The 24,808-nt window shown below is 44.1% G+C and overlaps 1 protein-coding gene across 1 annotated transcript in view; it reads right to left on the reverse strand.

Moving 5' to 3' along the window:
• Window positions 1–22,711: 22,711 nt before the first annotated feature.
• Window positions 22,712–24,808, reverse strand: part of LOC139400284 (inactive phospholipase C-like protein 1) — a 146,336-nt gene continuing 144,239 nt past the window's right edge. Inside the window, exon 10 of the mRNA XM_071145255.1 lies at window positions 22,712–24,808. This exon is cut by the window's right edge and continues 409 nt beyond it. The gene's annotated coding sequence lies outside the window, so the exon portion shown is untranslated.

Here is a 24,808-nt window from a genome sequence, read left to right on the forward strand (position 1 = left end):
TGTACATTGATTGAATAACATCATATGTTTTCCCTACAATGCTACTTTCTATTAGTTGAAGAAAAAAAAATTGTGCCAAATTGAATCAAATGCTTTCTTGAAGTCTACAGTAGATGTTGCCTTTGTTTTGGTTTACTTGTTTGTCAATTAGAGTGTGTAAATGTGGTCTGTTGGATGATAATAAATCTGGCTTCTGCTCAGGAAGTTGTGTACATCAAGAAAATTCCCTAGTCTGCCATTTATAATATTGCAGAGACATTTTCCCAAGTTGCTGTTAACCCAAATTTCTCTGTAATTCTTTGGGTCAAATTTGTCTCCATTTTTATAGATTGGTGTGATACATCCTTGGTTCCAAATGTCAGGGAAAATACCTGCAGTGACTATAATGTTGAAGAGTTTGACAATAGCCAATTTGAATTTGTGGTCTGTATATTTGACCATTTCATTTAAAATACCATCAGCACCACAGGTATTTTTGGGTTGGATGGTGCATCGTTTTTCCAATAATTCTACTTCTGTGATTGGGGTATCCACAGGATTCTGATAGTCTTTGACTGCTGATTCAAGGATTTTTTCATTTTTCTAGTATATCTTTTTGTTATGTTACTGCAGAGGTTTGCAAAGTGATTTCTCCACATATCCCCACTTTGGATAGCCAATTCCTCATGATGAGGTTTGTTGAAATGTATTCTAATTATCTCCCAGAAGTGGTTTGATTATATGGATTCCTCAATTACATCCAACTGATTTAAAATGTTCTGTTCTTTTTTGTTCTTAGGGTGTGTTTGTATTGCTTCAGTTTTTCCCCATATTGAAGGTGTATATTTTTGTTGTCTGGTTCTCTGTGTTTTTGATTAGATATATTTTTCAATGACTTCCTTAGATTTTTGCAATCATTACCAAACCATTTTCATTATCTATTATTTTTGGTTTGTTCTTATGTTTCTTTAGACTAGCCAAATAGTCTAATTTGTCAAATATAAAGTTTATGTTCCAAACGGCCAAATGTACACCTTCATTGGTGTAGGAGAATGTTAAGGCTAAAAAGTTGTCCAGGAGAGATTGTATTTTTTGGCTACTAATTGGTTTTTGGTAGTGTTTTGTACTGTTTGCACTCCAGCCTGTTTAGTACTATGTCATTTATTGGGCAGTGATCCTTCATGGTTGGGTTCCACTCTTCTGAGATACACTGTGATTTTACTGTGGTCTGAGAGAGGTGTAAGTGGGCTGACTGTGAAGACTCTGAGAGACTCTGGGTTGAGGTCGGTGATAAAGTAGTCTACAGTACTGCTGCCAAGGGAAGAGCTGTAGGTGTACCTACCAAAAGAGTCCTCTCTTAGCCTACCATTGCCAGTGTTCGATAGAGCTTCAGGAGCTGTGCTCTAATTTAGTTTAACTTTGTCATAATTGTTTCTGGGGGGGGGGGGTATGTGGGGAGAGAAAGGTTGTTGCTTCTCGGTAGGTGTTCATCCCCATGACTGTTAATAGTGTCTAGTTCTTCTGCTGTTCTAGCATTGAGGTCTCCACAGACCAGTACGTTGCCTTGGGCCTGAAAGTGACTAATCTCCCCTCAGAATGGAGAAACTATTTTCATTGAAGTAGGGTGACTGAGGGGTGAATGTATGTGGCACAGAGGAAGACGTTTTTATCTGTTAAGATAACCTCCTTGTTGATTTTTAACCAGATAAAGAATTATCCTATAGTTAGTTCCAATTTATACCATACTAGCATTCCCCCTGAGTCTCTGCCCTGTGTGATTCCTTTTAATTTGGTGGATGGTATGATTATCTCCCTATAGCCTAGTGTGGATGTTTCCTGTAGCACTACAATATCAACATCATGAATTTCTTTCAGGAAGTCTAGGTTTCTGCTTTTTAGCCCAAAAGCAGAGGACTTCAATCCTTGTAAATTCTGTTAAAAAAAAGTATTTCATAACTGTATTTTCTTCAAAATTAGAAGAAAATACAGGTCGAACAAGTACTTTTAAAATAGGATTTTTCAATTAACGTAAACTCGTATTATGCAAATTATATTTGTTTATCATTTAAGATAGCATTTGTGTCATGCCACTTGGGTGGGTGTAGTGTGAGGATGGTGGAGTTCTTGTGCTCATCTTACCATGACCCTCGGCCTATCACATGTGACTCATCATGTTTAATGTCACTCATTTGGTTGGTGGGGGCTGGGCCAGTTGCTCCTCTCACAGCCTGTGCATAGCTCTGCCTGCCGGGCTGTGGCTCCTCCAGCTGTGGGTCTGCGGTGGTGGAAGGGGGGGTCGGTGTAGGCCTCGTCTGGGTGGATCTGAAGATGGGCTGGGGTGATCTATGCTGCGCTGGCTGTGGTGGGCATTGAGGCTGGTGGTGCTGTGGCCTTGGCTGGGGGGGTCCAGGGTGCTTGTCCGGGGTGATGTCTCTGTGATCTCAGGGGGTGGAGATTGCTCCGCTGTTCTGGGTGGAGAGGTCGGGCTGCGGTTTAAAGCGACGTCTTTGAGAGTCTGGATGCGGACTGTTTCCCTGTACAGGTGAACATGGTCATAGAGACAGTACAGATTGAGGGTGGGATGGTGGGCTAGGTGTACATTGGGTCGCAGGGCACAGTCCCGGGAGTGGCTGGCATTTATTCTTTAGATTTTGGAGAAGAAGAAAAAACACAGGAAATGTACATAACAATAACGATGCTATATACAGGATGTCCCGGGTACCGAGTCAATGTGCGGGGGTACAGGTTAGTCAAGGTCATTTGTATAGTGACTATGCATAGATAATAAACAGCGAGCACCAGCAGTGTAAAAACAAATAACTACCCAGACTATGTAAATAGTCTGGGTAGTTATTTGATTAATTGTTCAGCAGTCTTATGGCTTGGGGGTAGAAGCTGTTAAGGAGCCTTTTGGCCCCAGATTTGGCACTCTGGTACCACTTGCCGCGGTTGTAGAGAGAACAGTCTATGACTTGGGGGCTGGAGTCTTTGACCATTTTTAGGGCCTTCCTCTGTCACCCCCTAGTATATAGGTCCAGGACGGCAGGAAGCTTGGCCCCAGTGATGTACCGAGCCATACACACTACCCTCTGTTGTGCCTTACAGTCAGATGCAGAGCAGTAGCCATACCAGGCGGTGATGCAACTGGTCAGGATGCTCTCCATGGTGCAGCTGTATAACTTTTTGAGGATAAAACTAACAAAATAGCACAGTTAGGAGACCGTAAAATGGCAGCCATCCCCTCCGGCGCCATTGGGTCAACAGGACATTGTCAGCCAGTGTTTCTTCTGGACTGAAGTGGGTAGAGTGGGGGCTGGTGGGTGTTGAAGCTGGGGTGTGGCTTTTCTGTGCCGGTGCCGCTGTCAGTGGGAGGCTGTTCTGTGGGCTGGGGGAGGTGTGCAGCAGGCAGGGCTGGGGAGGCCTAGCTGGCTGAAGTAGGCTCCTCTGCTGTGTGAGGGCAGGTCATAGAGTGGTGATCTAGCTGCTCCTGCAGCCTTTTCTCTGTTCCCTTTCTCTCCTGCAGCTCCTCTCTTAGTGTGGTCATCTCCTTATTACTGCTCTGCCTATCTTTTTGGAGCTCTCTCACCTCTTTTGTTAGATCAGCCAGTTCTCTCACTCTCTCTCTTGCTGGACCTCTTTCAGCTGTGTTGCAAGGCTGCTGTCCTGCTCTGTCCTCACCTTGGTTAGGAGCTCCTCTAACGTGTGGATGTCTGGTTTCTGTTTGCTCACACTCTCCCTAGGCAGAACCACCTCACCCTCCAGTCTGGTGAACTCATCTCTCATGGCAGCAATGGTGGTAAGGAGGGCCAGAGCCTGCTTTGCACTGAGGGGGTTGCTCTCCTCCTGGGGCGTGTCCTCCACAATGGTGGGAAGAGAGGTGCTGGATGTGCCTTTTTGGGTGGGGATAGTGGGGGTGAGAGTGGTGCTGTTGGAGTTTCTCTTGTGGGATGGAGTGCCACTAGTGGGGTGCTTCTCTCTCTCTGCTCTGTCCTTCATTGTCTGAAAGTCTGTTTCAAACAGCCTAAGGTTACCTTGCACCACGACAGTCCCAGTCTTGTTTGTTGATTGTTATCAGGGTGCTGTCAGGGTGGTCTGTCTTTTTGACTTTCAGCTTACAGATTCCCTCTTTCTTTATGGATGGGTAGTGAGAGCAGACTGCTGAGCGCCATGCCTTTGGCTGGTTAGTGAGAAAGATGAGATTAATCACATCATCATTTTTGTATAGGTCTGAGAATAGTGTTTCTGGCCTTCCCCTTAGTAGTTTCTGTTTAAAAGCTTTCCTTATTGTCATCTTTGGCCTCTGGAGAGTAGTGAATGGACTCAGCACTGAGGGGGAGTGGGGACATGGTGCCTGTGGACTCTGTTACTGCTGCTGCTGCTCTGTTCTGCTTCTGTTTTGTTGCCATGACAACCATTTTTGTTTGTCTGCTGCTGTTGCTAGCTAGCTCTAAATTAGCTCAAAACCCAGCAAAAAGAATGAAATCTTCACACAAAAAACAGAAGACATGTATTTTATTTATTTATTTTGTCATTCTTTTTCTTTTGTTTTGTTTAAAAAATATATTTTGCCCTTTTTCATGGAATCCAATTGGTAGTTACAGTCTTGTCCCATCGCTGCAACTCCCATACGGATTCAGGAGAGGCGAAGGTCGAGAGCCATGCGTCCTCCGAAACACAACCCAGCCAAGCTCTACTGCTTCTTGACACAATGCCTGCTTAACCCGGAAGCCAGCCGCATGAATGTGTAAGAGGAAACACCTATGACCTAACACCTGGCGACCGTGTATTGCACCCGGCCCGCCACAGGAGTCGCAAGTGCACAATGGGACAAGACCTTCCCTGCCGGCCAAACCCTCCCATAACCTGTAAAGTTCATGGAGGATAAGAGCACCTCCTCCCAGCTGCCCACTGCAATGAGGCTAGGAAACACTGTCACCACCGATAAATCCACGATAATTGAGAATTTCAATAAGCATTTTTCAAAATCTGGACCCCTACAAATCAGCAGGGCTAGGCAATCTGGACCCTCTATTCCTAAAATTATCTGCCGAAATTGTTGCAACCCCTATTACTAGCCTGTTCAACCTCTTTTTTGTATCGTCTGAGATCCCCAAAGATTGGAAAGCTGCCGCGGTCATCCCCCTCTTCAAAGGGGGAGACGCTCTAGACCCAAACTGCTACAGACCTATATCTATCCTACCCTGCTTTCTAAGGTCTTCGAAAGCCAAGTTAACAAACAGAAAACTCTCTCACATTAAACATCTCCAATCCAGAGTTAAATCTAGAATTGGCTTCCTATTTCGCAAAACAAAGCATCCTTCACTCATGCTGCCAAACATACCCTCGTAAAACTGACAAACCTGATCGGGCGGAGCTAGCATGTTGGAGTGAATGGCTGTGCGTGAGAGGCTCCTGCAACTTTTTTGCGAAATAATCTAATTTAACCTACTTTATGGTACTTTTTACAACAAACGTTTCTTTCTAATACAAGATTGTAACTTTTTATATGAAAAGGCCGAGTAATAAGCGACCAAAGGACAATAAATCCACAGCGGAGGCCTACTCCCCACTAAACAACGAGACAGACATGGCGGGAGGCACATGCAACAACGTGACACTTACAGAACTTACCCTGGCTTTGGGGGAGCTACGTATTGCTATAGCTGAGGATCTTAAGGCCACTATTGATGAACTGGACACCAAAATCGAGAGCATTATTCGAACGGTCGCTTCGCATGGCCAGAGTATTGTGGACCTTGAGAAAGCTTCTGAATTCAACGCTGGTAGGATCGACGAGTTAGAGAAGCTATGCACGTCATTGCAGGATACTGTGCAGAGGCTTTCTGTGAAAGTGGTGGACCTGGAGGGCCGATCCAGACGTAATAACCTTCGCGTTGTTGGTCTGGCAGAGGGGGTAGAGGCGGGCTCTCGCCCCACCGACTTCTTCGCCAAGCTATTGAAGAATGCAATGGGATCGGATGTTTTGGATTCGGATCCCCAGCTGGACCGCGCACATCGCTCCCTTGTCCCAGTGCCTGGACCGGGCAAACGTCCTCGCCCAGTAATCATCTGTTGTCACAGTTTCAAGACCAAGGATCTTATCCTGCGTGAAGCTCGAATGAGGGGCAATCTGTCACATAAAGGGCATCCATTCCGTGTCTATGAGGATTATGCACCCGATGTGGCAAAGCATCGCGCCGACTACAGAGATGTCATGACCAAACTCTACAAACTCCATCTTCGCCCAGCCTTACTCTTCCCTGCAAGACTAAGAATTACCCCGCCTTCCGGTGAGAAGATTTGGCTCTCCTTGGTTTTGGACGCAGAGAAGTTTATCCGGGGATATACACCAATCCCCCGTACAGGTTAGAGTGCCTTGTTATTGTGTGTTAGGGTCTGCTCATGGACTCGAATCCATACTATACCATATTGGGTGAAAACGTATTAAACGGGCTCAACAAGGGCTACCGAACATGTAAGACGCTGAACAGACCAATGGATGGCGGTCAGAGCTCTCATTTAACGTTACATTCACTTTCATCCCGGCTGTGCTCAGCGATGCATATTTTTTACTTCCAGGTTTGATCACTGACACCTTCGGACGGATATACTTATATTTCCCCACTTTTGTTTTATTTCGTTATTTATTTTACAATCCTTACATTATTCTTACTACCATACCATTTATTTATTGCTTGCAGGGGACTGGGGGTGATGGTTGGGAGGGGGCAGACACCTGGTTAGCAAGTTGATGTTTTGTGCCGTTCTGCCTTTGTCTGGCCGTGGGCCTCTCTCCCGACTAGAGTCCCACCAGCCCTCTGTAGTGCTTATGTCTGTGTAGGTGTGCGTACATATAATTACTATTTGTACTTTATTACTATTTTATCTTAGCATTTTAGTATTATGTATGTGTATATTTTAAATCAGTGTAGATTGTTATTCTGGGGTATGAATGTTTGTATGTGTATATGTGCATATGGATGTATATACATATTCTTTAAATATATATTTTTATATATGATTTTTTTGTGTGGGTATGTATACATACATGTATATGTATGTATATGTGTGTGTGTGTGTGTGTGTATGTGTGTATGTATATATATGTATATATAAGTATGTGTATGTATATGTGTGTATGTATATGTGTATATATGTATGTATATATGTATGTATATATGTATGTATGTATGTATTTATGTATGTATGTGTGTATATGTGTGTATGTGTATGTATGTATGTGTGTATGTATGTATATATATATATAATGTATATATTTTTATTTATTTTTTAATAAACATATTTTATTTATGGGGGGAACGTTTAATTTAACAAATCCTTGTTCCGATCTCCTGACCCACAGTATGTAAAGGTACGGCTGACTATGTCGGTTGCGGATGGTTTATTTTTTGACCGGCAGTGCTTAGCAATATAATCTTGAGGCTATATCTTGCTTATCTCTGGGATTGACCCAGGATGACGCTTAAATGCGCAATATGTTTAAGTTGCAACTTATTCTGTTTAGGTTTATTAGATGCTAACTGAACACTTAACTTGCGGGAGCCTCCTCAGTTCATATGTTAGTAGAAGTTCTAGGATAGTGAGAGGTGAACGTATAGTTGGGATTTTATTTTTGTTTTACCTCTTGTTCGAGGTCACGCCATGCTTTTTTGGCATCGGCCAGACAATGTGTTTATTATTTTTATTTTTCCTTTTTTTTCTCTCATAGCATATAACTCTCATAGCAGACTTAAGTGTAGGTGGGTGGGGCAAGTGTATCACTCTAACTTCTCTGCCAAAACGAGAGAAACAGCGATTCTGGTACGGAAAGGAATTCCCTTTCTACATAAAACCACTATTGCGGATAAAGAGGGTCGGTATGTGATCGCAATAGGAGAAATCCACTCTACCTCAGTAACTCTACTAAATATCTATGGGCCAAACATTGACAACCCCTCTTTTTTTCAAAAGAGTCCTTGCCCTGATTCCAGATATCTCCCATACTAACCTGGTCATTGGAGGGGACCTTAACTGTGTGCTAGACCAATATTTGGATAGATCCTCTACCCGGCGAACCCCTACCTCCTATTCAAGCGAATTCTTGAATACCTACATAAAAAATTCTAACTTATTTGATATATGGAGGATCGCTAACCCTACGGGTAGGGAATACTCCTTTTACTCCCATGTTCACAAGGTTTACACTCAAATTGACTACTTTTTGTTGGATGCTAGACTACTCCCCTATACCTGTAATGTGAGGTATCATGATATTATAATCTCGGACCACAGTCCACTCACCTTCTCCCTGAGATTGGGTGACATTGTACCAAACGAGAGGGTCTGGAGGTTGAATCCTCAGCTCCTCACAGAACCAACATTCTGTGAATATCTTAAAGACCAAATTACATTTTTCTTTGATACCAACGATAACACAGAGACCTCCCCAGCATTATTGTGGGAAACACTGAAGGCTTATCTGAGAGGCTGTATCATCTCCTTTCAGGCTGCCAGGAGTAGGCAAAACAGAGGAAAACTGGAAGAACTGGAGGGACAAATTCACTTACTGGATAGGGAGAATGCTAGCCACCCATCTATGGAGAAACATAAAAATATTACCTCTTTAAAATTTTAATATAATCAGATTCTCTCAGCTAAAATTGCTAAATCTTTTCTCTATGCCAAGCAAAAATATTTTGAGTTTGGTGACAAACCACACAAATTACTCGCCAGACAACTTCGAAAAAATGTGAGTGACCGAATGATTCACAGGGTTAAATCTGCATCTGGGGAATTACTCTCTTCCCCCAAAGACATCAATGACAGATTCTGGCAGTTGTATGAGACTCTATATACATCTAAAGCGGATCCTAACCCCTTAATTATGCAAACATTTTTGGAGGACTGTAATCTTCCTGCCCTGAACCAGGAAGATTCTAACTTCCTGAATAAGGAAATATCTCTTGATGAAATTCGAGAAACAATTAAATCTCTAAAGAGTGGCAAGACCCCGGGCCCAGATGGATACCCTGGTGAATTCTATAAAACATTCAGCAACATGCTCTCTCCCTATCTGCACAAAATGTTGGTTCAGGCCAATGAGGATGGAGCTCTCCCTTCTACTTTGGACGAAGCGTTCATTACAGTTATACATAAGAAGGGTAAAGATCCAGAAGAGGTAGGGTCATACAGACCAATATCTCTCCTTAATACAGACCAAAAACTCTGGCTAACAGGCTTAGCACTTTAATTGGCAAATTGGTCCATTCGGATCAGACCGGCTTTATCCCTAACAGAAACTCATTCTTCAATCTCAGGCGCCTCCTCAATATTATGTATTCTCAGAGGTTACCCAACGTGGACCTTGCCGTCATATCTCTTGACGCCGAAAAGGCCTTTGACCAAGTTGAGTGGCCCTATCTATTCAAGGTCCTACAGAAATTTAATATTGGAGATAGGTTCATAAATTGGATCCAGATTTTATATAGGAACCCCTGTGCCAGAATACTCACTAACCAATCATTGTCGCCCCGATTTAACCTCAACAGGGGGACAAGGCAGGGTTGTGCGCTGTCGCCTATGCTCTTCGCCCTAATTATCGAACCGCTCGCTCAGACGATTAGATCTCAAGCAGCAATACACGGCTATAATACTAAAGATACTCTAAATAAGATCTCCCTATACGCAGATGACATCCTCCTCTATGTAACAGAACCTCAGGCTAGTATCCCAGCTATTCTTGATGTGATCAATTTGTTTGGTACCTTCTCGGGATACAGAATAAATTGGAACAAGAGTGAATTAATGCCCATACGGTCGCAAAATACCTCCTGGCTAGAACATCTCCCATTTAAGTTATCTTCAGAAAAATGTACCTACCTAGGAATTGTAATTACCAAACAATACTCCTTACTATTTAAAGAGAATTTCCCCTCTCTGATACAAACACTCAAAGCAAACATACTATTTTGGAGAACCCAATTTCTCTGCTCGGAAGAATTAATGCCATTAAAATGGTCTTCCTCCCACAACTGCTCTACCTATATCAGAAAATCCCAGTATTCATACCTAAATCCTTTCATAAACAACTGGACTCAATTATCAATCCTTTCATCTGGGATTATAAAACACACAGGATAGGTAAAAAACACCTCTGTAAATCCAAGATGGAAGGAGGATTGTCTCTCCCAAATGTAATATTTTATTACTGGGCCGCTAACCTCTGCATTGTTACGTTTCTGCTGGATGACGTACTTCCGGCATCCAGCTGGCTTAGTATGGAGCGTGAGGAGTGTCACCCCTTCTCTATTGGCGCTGTGATTTTGTCGCCTGTCAATCTGGAGATGTCACTTTATTGTAACAATCCTATTATACATAGCACAGTCCGAATCTGGAAGCAAATTAAAGTCCACTTTGAGCTTAGACCAATGTCATTCATGCTCCCTGTCGCCAGGAATCCCTCCTTTGCCCCTTCTAACCTTGATAACACCTTTGAGCGATGGGGAGAGTTGGGGATAAGTACCATAGGGGATTTATACATAGAAGGGACCTTTGCTTCCTTTGAGTTGCTGAAGGAAACTTATAATCTTCCCAAAAGTAATTTTTTCAGATACCTACAAATTAGAGACTACGTTAGAAAACACCTCCCAACATTTGGGAATGCTAAACCTTCCATGTTTGACGGATGCATAAAAATATGCCCCACCTCCGATAAACTGATATCGCGTCTATATGATGCTTTTCAATCTGTTAGCACACCTTCTACTGATGCCATCAAGGCAAAATGGGAGGAAGAACTAGGGACTGACATCTCAGTGGCAGACTGGGAAGAGAGCTTGGAGTATATCCACACATGCTCCATTAATTCCAGACATCGTCTCATACAATTCAAGGTATTACACAGATTACACTATTCCAAAACTAAACTGCATAGGATATTTCCTGACACATCCCCTACATGTGATAAATGTCAGGCTACGCAGGGTACACTACTCCACTGCTTTGCCCTATGCTCTAGCTTGCATGGTTATTGGGGTGGAATTTTTGGGATCCTCTCTGAAGTTTTGGAGACTTCAATAGATCCAGACCCGCTTCTGATAATCCTGGGAGTATCTGAGTCCCTAAACGGATTAACCAACCCCCAAAAACAACTAATCTCGTACGGTCTCATCTCGGCAAAAAAACTAATCTTGTTGTTTTGGAAAAGGAGGGAAGCGCCCTCTACCAAATTATGGCTCAGTGAATTGGCAAACACTGTACACTTAGAAATAATTAGATATATTCTGAACAATAAATTATCAACATTTGATCAAATCTGGCAGCCTTTCCTCTCCTACTTGGACGAGTCGGCGCTGTGAATTTGTACTTATTAACGCACTCTCAATTGTAATATTTTAATCTACCTTTGGGCAGCATGTGATGGCCCTGCCACCCGAGCAGTTGGGAGGGTAGGGGGGGGGGAATAAGGGGGGGGGATAGGGGGGGACATCTTCCCTCTTTCTTTCTACGTGTCCTTGTTTTGTATGTTGTGTTTTGTATTATTTGTTCTGCACCCAGAACTCTGGGTCTTGTTGTTCCTGTCTGCTCTTTTATGTTTAGATAAGAATTGTATACCTGTCTTGTATACCTATACACCATTCTTGTGTGTGTTTAATAAAAAATATTTGAAACAAAACTGACAAACCTACCGATCCTTGACTTCGGCGATGTCATTTACAAAATAGCCTCCAACACTCTACTCAGCTCTACTCAGTCTATCACAGTGCCATACGTTTTGTCACCAAAGTCCCATATACTACCCACCACTGCGACCTGTATGCTCTCGTTGGCTGGCCCTCGCTTCATATCCGTCGCCAAACCCACTGGCTCCAGGTCATCTATAAGTCATTGCTACGTAAAGCCCCACCTTATCTCAGCTCACTGGTCACCATAGCAGCACCCACCTGCAGCAAGCGCACCAGCAGGTATATTTCACTGGTCATCCCCAAAGCCAATTCCTCCTTCAGCCGCCTTTCCTTACAGTTCTCTGCTGCCAATGACTGAAACGAACTGCAAAAATCACTGTAGGTGGAGACTCATATCTCCCTCACTAGCTTTAAGCCCCAGCTGTCAGAGCAGCTCACAGATCACTGCACCTGTACATAGCCAATCTGTAAATAGCCCATCCAACTACCTCATCATCATATTGTTATTTATTTTGCTTCTTTGCACCCCAGTACCGCTACTTGCACACTCATCTTCCTCACATCTATCACCCCAGTGTTTAATTTGTCATACTTTAATAATTTCTCCACTATGGCTATGGCCTATAGCCTATTTATTGCCCCCCCCCCCCTCCTTATCCTACCTCATTTGCACACACTGTATATAGACTTTCTCTATTGTATTATTAACTGTATGTGTGTTTATTCCATGTGTAACTCTGTGTTCTTGTTTGTGCGACACAACGAAGAACTGCTTTGCTTTATCTTGGCCAGGTCGCAGTTGTAAGTGAGAACTTGTTATCAACTAGCCTACCTGGTTAAATATAGGTGAAATAAAAAATAAATAAAAAACCTGGACATCGCAATTGTGCGCACCGCCCGATGGGTCTCCCGGTCACAGCCAGCTGCAACAGAGCCTGGACTCAAACCAGGATCTCTAGTGTAACAGCTAGCACTGCGATGCAGTGCCTTAGATCACTGCACCACTTGGGAGGCCCTGAAGACATGTTTAACGTTTGGTTTACTCACTCAGTTTGGTCGGTAGTTGTATTAACTCCCCTTGCTAGGTTTGTTCTTTCTCAATTTTTCTAGCTAGCTTGTTAACCTGCTGGCTAGGTTTTTGTTGTGTAGCTAGCTAGCGCAAAAACAAAATGATAAATAAATAAATCAGGAGCTCACGTTGAGCATGTCTGTAGCTCTCTCTCTGTAGGCTGCTACAGGGGCCAAATATGTTAACAACCAAAGCCGAGCTGATCAGAGCAGAGGGGAGCAGAGCAGAGGAGAGCAGAGCAGAGAGCAGAGCAGAGCAGAGAACAGAGCAGAGAGCAGAGCAGAGAGCAGAGCAGAGGGGAGCAGAGCAGAGGAGAGCAGAGCAGAGCAGAGGGGAGCAGAGCAGAGAACAGAGCAGAGAGCAGAGCAGAGGGGAGCAGAGCAGAGGGGAGCAGAGCAGAGAACAGAGCAGAGCAGAGGAGAGGAGAGGAGAGGAGAGGAGAGGAGAGGAGAGGAGAGGAGAGGAGAGGAGAGGCGAGCAGAGCAGAGGGGAGCAGAGCAGAGAACAGAGCAGAGCAGAGGGGAGCCGAGCTGATCAGAGCAGAGGAGAGCCGAGCAGAGGAGAGCCGAGCTGATCAGAGGAGAGCAGAGCAGAGCAGAGCAGAGCAGAGGAGAGCAGAGCAGAGAACAGAGCAGAGCAGAGGGGAGCCGAGCTGATCAGAGCAGAGGAGAGCCGAGCAGACGAGAGCCGAGCTGATCAGAGCAGAGGAGAGCAGAGCAGAGGAGAGCAGAGGGGAGCCGAGCAGAGCCGAGCTGATCAGAGCAGAGGAGAGCAGAGCAGAGGAGAGCAGAGCTGATCAGAGCAGAGGAGAGCAGAGCAGAGGGGAGCAGAGCAGAGGGGAGCCGAGCTGATCAGAACAGAGGGGAGCAGAGCAGAGGGGAGCCGAGCTGATCAGAACAGAGGGGAGCAGAACAGAGGGGAGCCGAGCTGATCAGAGCTGTGGGTCGTGCTTTCTGGCGGCTCCTAGTGCACTGCCCTGCCTGCAGTCTTTTTCTGTGTCTCTCTCACCTCTTACCACTAGCCTGTGATCTGCTTTCATGCCTCTACCACATTCCCTCATTCTGTGCCCAAATCTAATCCCCCTCCTACTCAGGCAGAATTCTGGAGAAGATATCTTTGGTGTAGACATAAAAAAAATATACAGGACCAGTCAAAACTGTGAAATAACACATTTGAAATCATGTAGTAACCAAAAAGTAGCCACCCTTTGCCTTGATGACAGCTTTGCACACTCTTGGCATTGACTGGCATAAAAGTGTGTGTGTACACGTGAGCGTGTGGGAATGTGAGTGTGTATGAGAGTGAGTGTGAGTGTGTGTGTGAACGTGTGGGAATGTGAGTGTGTATGAAAGTGTGTGTGAGCGTGTGGGAATGTGAGTGTGTATGAAAGTGAGTGTGTGTGTGAGCTTTAAGCCTTTAGCTGTCATCTTGTATTAGCGGTGACGGTCTGTGAAGACAGCGTTTCTGACTCCCTGCCTCAGGACAGACAAGACCCAACAGATGGGGGGAAAGAGGAGGATGGCGGCTGAATAATCTGGGAGATAGAATGACCCCTAAACACGAGGAGGAAAAGGGACTTTTCTGGGGTGAAAATATGAAGACTCAGACTTGATGATGACACGTGTGATAAGATGTGACAAGTTAGACACACACATGAAATGAAGCTTCGCTGCCAGATAAACTAACCGGCAATCATTTCTCCAGTTCATCATTCACAATGAATCCAGGGGGACCAGTCATCTTCCTTTGTTTTCTCTCTCGGTTCATCTCTTTAATTTACCAGTATCCTGCAGAGGCCCCTTTCAAATTGCCTTTGTCTGTACATACATGGGACCAAGGACAGTGTGTGTGTGTGTGTGTGTGTGTGTGTGTGTGTGTGTGTGTGTGTGTGTGTGTGTGTGTGTGTGTGTGTGTGTGTGTGTGTGTGGTGCCTGAGGGGGTTAAGATTGCCATAATCATGAAGTGGTACCTGTTCATTAAGCGCACAGTCAGAACCCCGTTTGTAACATTTGCAATGCAATTAAAGCAGCATGGGCCATTAACAACAGCCACTACCTACAGTATCTCCACAAAACACACACATAGAGAGAGAGAGAGAGGGGGGGGGGGGGGGGGGAGTGGGAGGTAGAGAGAGAGGGATGTGGGAGGTAGAGAGAATTGGGAGAGAAAAAGAAAGCCAGAAATAAATGTTTGATAGAAAGAGACATTTCCACCATCATAAAAAAATCTAATGTAAGACCTGGTAGAGGAAAAACACTTTCACAAGTATCACAGATATACATATTAAAGAAAAACAGCAGGAGAAAACAGCAAGTAGGAAGAAGAGATGATGAGAGAAAAGAGAAAGACAGGCTGATGGTAAGGGGAGTGGGAGTGAAGGATGGATGGAAAGAGAGAGAGCGAGAGAGAGAGCGAGAGAGAGAGAGAGAGAGAGAGATAGATAGAGGATGTGATAATGAAGGATATGATAAAAGCAGAGGAAAGAGAGCTGGGCAGAGCATGTGAATGAGAGTGATTATAATACAATATCTCTCAGTGTGGTGTCTGATTGCACAGATATCGTAGATTCAGTAGGGATGTGGCCCACGCACCTAGGAAGGGGAGGGGTCAGGGAGATGCAAAACTCATGCTCACAGGCAATCCTCAGAGACGACTCACTCCCCAATGCTCATTCTGTCTCCTCACACAATAGAATATGATTTTGGGATTGAAATGGGGACTTGTCTTTGTCACTCACTGTGGGGTGTACATAACCAGGTAGATAGACAGATGATGTCATTATTCAGATTAGACTGGGGGATCTCATGTAGCTGACACAGGGGGCAGACAGAAGAGTGGCCGTGATAAATCTGTCCAGTTAGATGCCTTACTTTGATTAGTTTAAGTGGCTGTGAGGCTGGTACACCCAGTTGTCTTTTTGATTGTTTGATTGGTCTACTCTATGAGGGTGGATATCATTCTAAAAGTGACATTCAGAAAAAGAAAAAACTGGCTAAAATGGAGAGGGGAAACTATCAGGGAAGACTGACAAGAAGTAAAGCAGGATGGAGAAAGAGATGAGGTTAATTAACATCACAAGGTTCAATAAACTACTGCTTTGAAGGAAACTTTATCTGAGAAACTTTTCAATCAAAGCCTCCCCGTCACTCCTCAATCATGCCATCTTAATGCAGCCCAGATAATGGATCTGGTAATCGGTCATTGCCAGCTCACTACTAGGGAAACATGCGGTGCTATTGTCAACGTGTCTTTTGTTGTAGTTAAAAGAGGGACACATAAGATGCAATTTACAGACTTTTAAGAGTGATCTTTTTTGCCTTACCTCAATCACGCTGAAATTGTTTCTCCTGGAAGCCTGTAATTAAACCACAAGTGGTTCTCTGTCCTCCCCTGAGGCGCGAGGCAGCTAGAATAAATGGGGGCTATTAGCGCGGTGTGTGACGCGCAGCTCTAGCCTCGCGCACTGCTTTAACGGCTCGCTTCGTCTTTCCATGTCAATAGCCCGCTGCACTGCACATATAGAATATGATTGGGGGATGTTTTGCATGTGTTGGTAGTAGGTTCGTTGTTAGCGCCTTGTAACGTTTGACGAAGCTAGAATGCATATATAAACGCTTCAAAATAGACTACAGTTGAACATTCGTTGTCATTTTCACACCAACCTTCAGATTATGTCATTCCCTATTTTATTAGACTGGCCTATTGGCACATAGGCCTACATAGGAGTTAACATTAGGCCTGGAACAAGGTTTTTTCAGGCATCAGAGCTGCATGGGATAGATAATCCAACACATTATACTTCACTATGCCTTTAAAAAAAATGACTACCCATATCCTCGCTTGTGCTGCCTGTCTCTGAGGACCCAGTCCCACCATGGACAGGGCCATGCACAGCCATTTTGAGGTTGGCATATGCTCAAACAAAAAAAAAATGGCACCCCCCAATAATGTTTCAGCAACCTTGGTCACAGACATGTTGAGCACTTAATACAAGAAGACGGGAAAGCAGCAAAACTATTGTGAATAAATGCTGCATTTATTAACAATGACCAACCCAATTCCAGACAAAATAGAAGATTGTAAGAAATACTGTAGCCTACTGTTATTATATCCAACCCAACTCTATTTGTTGCCACTATCATGTGTTCCAGTGGGTTTTAAACGTTTTGACCCGCTACCCCCAAAAAGTAGTGGCCAGAAACGTGCAACCCCACACACGCACATGCAGACATGTGAACATGTGCACACAGTCCCTGTGCAAATGTTGCCTATCATTACAACCATAGACTGTGATGCATTTTCATAGTACAAGATATATATACTGCGTGTTACACCTGCATTTGGAGCTGAAAGTCATTCATCTTAGTCATTCATGTTAGCAGCCAATATCAAGCTGAACATCTAAAAAATGAAGAGCGTTCTATTCGGTACAAATAATTCCCTAAATTCTAGACCTCAGCTGAATGTGGTAATGAATGGTGTGGCAGTTGAGCAAGTTCAGTCGACTAAATTACTTGGTGTTACCTTAAGTTGTAAACTGTCGTTGTCAAAACATATTGATTCAATGGTTGTAAAGATGGGGAGACGTCTGTCCTTGATAAAGAGATGCTCTGCTTTTTTGACACAACACTTTACAAAGCCAGTCCTGCAGGCTTGTTTTATCTAGATTATTGTCCAGTCATGTGGCCAAGTGCTGCAAAGAAGGACCCAGTTAAGCTGCAGCTGGCCCAGAACAGAGCGGCTCGTCTTCCTCATCTTTGTAATCAGACGGCTAATATCAATAATATGCCTGCCAGTCTCTCTTGGCTAAGAATTGAGGAAAGACTGATTGCATCACTTGTGTTGGAAATCCCTAATTGTTTGCATAGTCAATTTACACACAGCACTGACACACACACACACACACACACACACACACACACACACACACACACACACACACACACACACACTTACCCTACTAGACATGCTCCCAGGTGTCTTTCACAGTCCCCAGCTCCAAAACAAATTCAAGGAAAATTCTAGTATTATACAGAGCCATGATTGCATGGAACTCCCTTCCATCTCATATAGAACAAGTGAACAGCAAACCTGGTTTCAAAAACGAATAAAGCAACACCTCAGGCACTATGCCTGTCCCCCATGTGACCTATTTGCTGTGTGTATGTACTGACATGTCTGTTTAACTGGTAGATGAAAACACACGCACACTACATGTTAATGTTTTCAAATGCATGTACATTTGAAAGACTTTTGTTTGTAATGACTTTTTTGTTATGTGTCGGGCCCCAGAAAGACTCGCCATTGGAGTTGGCTAATCGGGATCCTAATAAAGTCAAATAAAATAATTAGGGATATATCATGTCACTTCGCTGAAGTCCAGAGCAAGCAAAATCCTGTAGCCTAGGCAGCAGTATCTGAAGGAAAGCATGTTCCTACTGCACCTTGTCATCACTTTGGAGAGCGCCCTGCCTGCAGAGTGCTTTTGTTAGCCAGGTAGCAATGTTTTTCCTCACAAATATAGTCATAAATTCACCAGAATATGTTACATCGTAATTCCATAATACTGAAGTCAGTGCGATGTTACAGCTGCTTATTTTTAGACACATCCCCAGTACCACCTAAATTAGGCCGATCTGAATTATGAAAAGTATCAATAAAAATGCCAGGTAGCCTATTATAGTTCTGGTAAAGATGAGTCAGTAGTAGATAAACTGTATTTTATATGGATGATAAATGTAGACCTATCTGTTTATTCCAGGAAAAACTGGAGGGAATTCTTTCTGGTCACTAATCTGGATATGCATGCCTGCCTTTGTGTGCCAATGTTGATGACTGGTCATTGGTCATCAATCAAGAAGAGCAACTTTTTGATTCTGAAGCATATAAGAGAATTTAATTTAACTTGCGGGCTGTGGTTTCAGAACAACAACGACAAACCAAAATTATACCACCACCTAAAAGGGCTCTGGAGACCGGAAGGGGCATGTGCTCTGCACAGGTAGAGCCTTATTGGTGCATGCATGTGCCTGACCAAGGCCCCTAGTGGCCCCCCAGGCTAAATGACCCTGCCTGGGGCCCTGTGGTGATGGTAGAGTCTGTGTGTGTGAGAGTGTTTCTGTTTGTTAGTGTGTTTGTGTGTGCGTGTGTGTGTGTGTGTGTGTGTGTGTGTGTGTGTGTGGGGGGGTAGTGATGGGGCGAGCAGCAGCAGCCAGATGTTCCCCTGCATTAGGAACTGACAGGCCTGTCATGTTTTCTCCTCCACTACCACAGAGTTCCATCACCTACCGTCTGCTGCACACACACCCTTGAGACATGGTCCAGTATGCAGGGCCAGAGAGAGAGAGGGGGAGGGAGGGCGAGAGATAGAGTAATCAGAGCGCATTCTAAATTCTAAGACATTCCATGACATCAGGCCCTATACTTATTGTTGTAGGACTCAACAATATTAGTCTACCTTTGAAGCATAAAATGTAATTTATACATTATAGGATGGTGACACGATGTGCATATTTTTCTGCTGTGACAATGTCTCCCCCTAGAGAACTTGTGTTCAATAATTGATGACCATAGACAAACTGAGGAACAGGCTCAGTGCAGTTGCCATTTAGCAATTTTTCCTTGTTCTCCAGATAAACAACTCCTCCTACCGGCTGTCCTGGCGAACTACACCACTATTATTCCTAACCACTACTGAATCATATCAAATCAAATTGTATTTGTCACATGCACAGAATACAATAGGTTACAGCGAAATGCTTGAAATGCTTACAACCTTACAGTGAAATGCTTACAACCTTACAGTGAAATGCTTACTTACAAGCCCTTAAACAACAATGCTTTAAGAAGTTAAGAAAAAAGTAAAAACAAGTGTTAAGTAAAAAATAGATAAGTAAAACATTGAAAATAAAAGTAACAAATAATTAAACAGCAGCAGTAAAATAACAAGAGAGGCTATATACAGGGGGTACCGGTACAGAGTCAATGTGTGGGGCACTGGTTAGTTGAGGTAATTGAGGTAATATGTACATGTAAGTAGAGTTAAAGTGACTATGCATAGATTATAAACAGAGAGTAGCAGCATCGTAAAAGAGGGGTCTGGGTAGCCCTTTGATTAGCTGTTCAGGAGTCTTATGGTTTGGGGGGTAGAAGCTGTTAAGCCTTTTGGACCTCGACTTGGCGCTCCGGATCCGCTTGCCGTGCGGTAACAGAGAGAACAGTATATGTCGTCCGGAACAGCTGGTGCTTTCATGCATGTTTCAGTGTTACTTGCCTCAACGTGAGCATAGAAGTAGTTTAGCTCGTCTAGTAGGTTTGTGTCACTGGGCAGCTTGCGGCTGTGCTTCCCTTTGTAATCTGTAATAGTTTGCAAGCCCTGCCACATCCAACGAGCATCAGAGCCGACGTAGTACGATTCAACCTTAGTCCTGTATTGATGCTTTGCCTGTTTGATGGTTTGTCGGAGAGCATAGCAGGGTTAGAGTCCCACTCCTGGTAGTAGGTTAGAGTCCCACTCGGGTTAGAGTCCCACTCCTTGAAAGCGGCAGCCCTAACCTTTAGCTCAGTGCGGATGTTGCTTGTAATCCATGGCTTCTGGTTGGGGTATGTACGTACGGTCACTGTGGGGATGACATCATCTATGCACTTATTGATTAAGCCAGTGACTGATGTGGTGTACTCCTCAATGCCATCGGAAGAATCCCAGAACATATTCCAGTCTGTGATAGCAAAACAGTCCTGTAGCTTAGTATCTGCTTCATCTGACTACTTTCTTAATGACCGAGTCACTGGTGCTTCCTGCTTTAGTTTTTGATGGTAAGCAGGAATCAGTAGGATAGGATTATGGTCAGATTTGCCAAATGGAGGGCGAGGGAGAGCTTTGTATGCGTCTCTGTGTGTGGAGTAAAGGTGGTCTAGAGTGTTTTTCCCCTCTGGTTGCACATTTAACACAGCAATTAGGCAAAACTGATTTGAGTTTCCCTGCATTAAAGTCCCCGGCCACAGCCGCCTCTGGATGAGCGTTTTCCTGTTTGCTTATGGCCGTACACAGCTCATTGAGTGCGGTCTTAGTGCCAGCATCGGTCTGCGGTGGTATATAGACAGCAACGAAAAATATAGATGTAAACTCTCTTGGTAAATAGTGTCGTCTACAGCTTGTCATGAGATACTTTACCTCAGGTGAGCAAAACCTCGAGACTTCCTTAGATTTTGTGCACCAGCTGTTGTTTACAAATATGCATAGGCCGTCACCCCTTGTCTTACCAGAGGCCACTGTTCTATCCTGCAGAAAAAACTTAAAACCCGCCAGCTGTGTTAATAATATCGTCGTTCAGCCACGACTCTTTGAAACATAAGATATTAGTTTTTAATGTCCCGTTGGTAGGATATACGTGCTCGTAGTTCGTCTATTTTATTATCGATTGATTGTACGTTGGCTAATAGGACTGATGGTAAAGGTAGATTACCCTCTCGGCGATGGATCCTGACAAGGCACCTAGACCATCGTCCACGATACCTCCATCTTTTCCTCCTGCGAATGATGGGGATAAGGGCCTTGTCGTGTGTCTGGAGTAAATCCTTCCTGTCCGACTAGTTGAAGAAGAATTCCTCCAGTACGGGGTGAGTAATCGCTGCCCTGATATCAAGAAGCTCTTTTTGGTCTTAAGACACGGTGGCAGAAACATTATGTACAAAATAAGTTACAAATAACACGAAAAACATACACAATAGCACAATTGTTTATGGGATCGTAAAACAACGGCCATCTCCTTCGGCGCCATTTTGTAATGACCATCAAAACCAAGGCTCAGATCCAATACCTTCTAAATGCATCTGTAGGCTCATAAACACTACAGCTCATATTCTGAGAGATCCAGTGTGATGATTGGATAATGATTAGATGGCAGACAAGAAAGAAGACGAGGGGATTAAATGGTCAATAAAATAGTTTTATTTAGTCATTTAAGGGTACAACTGTTACATTTGGTTAATCAGATAGAAAACAAACTAGCTTTTCAAAATAAAAGCAACGTCCATTTCATATAATATGCATTGGTTTCAAAACACACTCGTCACCACCTTTAATAAATACTCTTCTTTTTGTATATTTGTTTTTACAAAAACATGAGCGTACGCAGACAGAACGAAACAAAGATTTGTTTGAAGGGTCGGTCAGAGAGGTCGGTCAGAGAAGATAGCATACACAGATAGATACAGCGTGTATACCAAATGGCACCCTATTCCCTATATAGTACACTACTAAAGTAATGCACTACTAAAGTAGTGCACTATGTAGGGAATAGGGTGCCATTTGGGAAGAAGACATAACCTAAACACATCGCTGTAAGGACTGTAAAGTCAAACACCACATAGAGCGTGGAGGGCAGATAGGTTTAAGGTTTAAGACAGACGCGGGTTAAAGAGAGTAACTACAGTATAGTAAATTAAAGCACTGTGGTGTTGGACCAGAGTGCCGTTGGATTAGAGGATTTATTTCATGTTTTTATTTTTCAATACTGCAACAAAACATCAACACGCCAGTTGAGTATATTGAGCTATAGTATAGTGACCTTCCTCATTGCTGTGCGCCTGTCAAATGTTGTAACAGTGAGGAGGGCTCCGTATATCTCCGCATTGACATGATTGGTTGATGGTAGGTGAGGACGGGAGGTCCTGCAGAAACACAAACTTCCTTGACAACTTCCTCCACAACAGCTCTGCGCTGCTCGGCGAAGTGCAACAAGTATGAATGACCTGAAAGGCGCTGCATGGTCATTCCGACGTCTGATTGGCCGTGCAGCATTTACCTTGATATGGCCTTTGCAGGAGTCAGGTCATTCATACTTGTTGCACTTCGCCGAGCAGCGCAGAGCTGTTGTGGAGGAAGTTGTCAAGGAAGTTTGTGTTTCTGCAGGACCTCCCGTCCTCACCTACCATCAACCAATCATGTCAATGCGGAGCTATACGGAACCCTCCTCATTGTTACAACATTTGAGAGGTGCACAGCGATGCGTTACGGAGCTTGATTTGGCCTCTGCGTGCCTCTGGAGGCTATGTGATCACACCCTCCATACGAAGCCTCCAAACACATTTTCAGATCAAGCCTAAATTGGCTCTGACTTCTGCAGAGGCCATATCACTGTCAACGCTGCATGGTCAATGCAGACGTCGGATTGACCATGCAACGCCTTTAAGATAGATGTGTGGAGGTGGGCTGGTGAAGGGGGCAACAGATGATAATTAATCCATCCATCCAAGAGAAGGAGAGAGGCAGGTCAATATGGGTTGTCCACTGCATGCATCAAAGAACCTATGTTAGGTATTATCCTTTCTATGCCGAATTTAAATGTTCCTCCAACTTTACTGCTGTGTGTGTTGAAATGGCTGTTCAGACTGCAGAATGACAGACGGTAGGTACGTTTACCTCAGAGCCCCAGAAGACCCTGTGCTCTGCTGGAGGCCCTGGGGGAATACTTTCCATTCAACCCATTCTCGTCTTGTGATGAAAATGTCCCTTATTGTAAGATCCTCTATTATCTCTACTGTCTGTGTCTCTTTGATGCCAGGCCCCTATAGTGCTCTCTCAGTGCTGGGTGTAGTATTGTTGTGTTGGGGGCCTCTGCCTCTTGCTGTGTTTGGATCACAGGTGGTAGGAAAGGTAGAGAGCAGTGGAGGCTGGTGGGCCCATCCTCCGATTTAAAGTGATACCAGCCACCACTGGTAGAGAAAGGGTGCTATGACACAGTAAAATATAAATTACACGACGTATTTACCTACCTTAATAGCACAAATCTAACATTGGATCCATGTCCCACATTCGACCATCACAAGCAGCATAAGCACACCAAGGATGTAGTAGCATCTAGTCGCGCCATTTTTGTAGTTCTTTGTCAGAGTCCTTTACTGTTGCTGAGTGAGTTTTTAAGCTGGGACAAACCCAGCACATACTTTCAGTCAATACACAGAGAAAGGGCCCCCTCCATCATAGCAACACAGCCATGCCAACCACATCCTTGTGTAGGGTAATACTCATCTATCAATCAAAGGGGAAAGGGGGATACCTAGTCAGTTGCACAACTGAATGCATTCAACCAAAATGTGCCTTCTGCATTTAACCCAACCCCTCTGAATCAGAAAGGTGTGAGGAGCTGCCTTAATCGACATCCACGTCTTCGGTGCCCGGGGAACAGTTGTTGTGGGGGTTAACTGCCTTGCTCAGGGGCAGAACAGCAGATTTTTTTCATCTTGTCAGCTCAGGAATTCAATTTGAACAAGCAACCGTTTGGTTACTGCCCCAACGCTCTAACCACTAGGCTACCTGCTGCCCAACTAATCAATGAAGCCTTTTAAACACAATCAAATAATCAATCAATCAATCACACCCAACAGGTCCTCTTATTTCAGGTTGTCTTCAGGTTGTCTTCCAGACCTTACTGTGATGTTGTAATACTGTGACACTGTTAGCCCCTAGCCATCTGACACCTGTGGATGGTCTCAGGTAGGACATAGTAGCCTGAAGCAGGGTTAAGCCATCTCATGTAAAACTACCAACACATCTGCCTCCTCCCATCTTCTCAGGAAAGGATACCTGGTGGGGTCTCTCAGGGAAGATGAGAGGGGTACGCAAGACAGGCTAGACATTCAAAACACTCCATGTACCGAGGGTTCTGGGTGAAGGAGATAAAGAGGGGTAAGGAAGGAGAGAGGGGCTGGGTGTAACAGTAGCTGTGTCGGTGGGACACTGGGAGGGTCACCTGTCACTCAACCCCCTGTGGTATCCATGGTGAGACGGGCCCTCAAGGCATCAACAGCGTGACATCACATCCTCCCGAGGGATCAATTAGGTGGGTTCAGAAGGACAGAGACTCTTCGCTCGTCCTCTCCACAGCAAAGGTTTCTTACCTAAGAACAACGTGTTTTCACAATCACAACTCCCTTTGTAGGGAGAAAAAACATTGAAGTAAATTGTAGGAGCGTTATATTCAAGTGTCCGACTTAAATAAGCACAAATGTATTTCCACGGATGAACACAAAGTAAGCCGTCAAATTACTGCAACGATTCTTCACTAGTCTTCCT

This window comes from Oncorhynchus clarkii, chromosome 3 (assembly GCF_045791955.1).
Source record: "Oncorhynchus clarkii lewisi isolate Uvic-CL-2024 chromosome 3, UVic_Ocla_1.0, whole genome shotgun sequence".
Classification (NCBI taxonomy): Eukaryota; Metazoa; Chordata; class Actinopteri; order Salmoniformes; family Salmonidae; genus Oncorhynchus; species Oncorhynchus clarkii.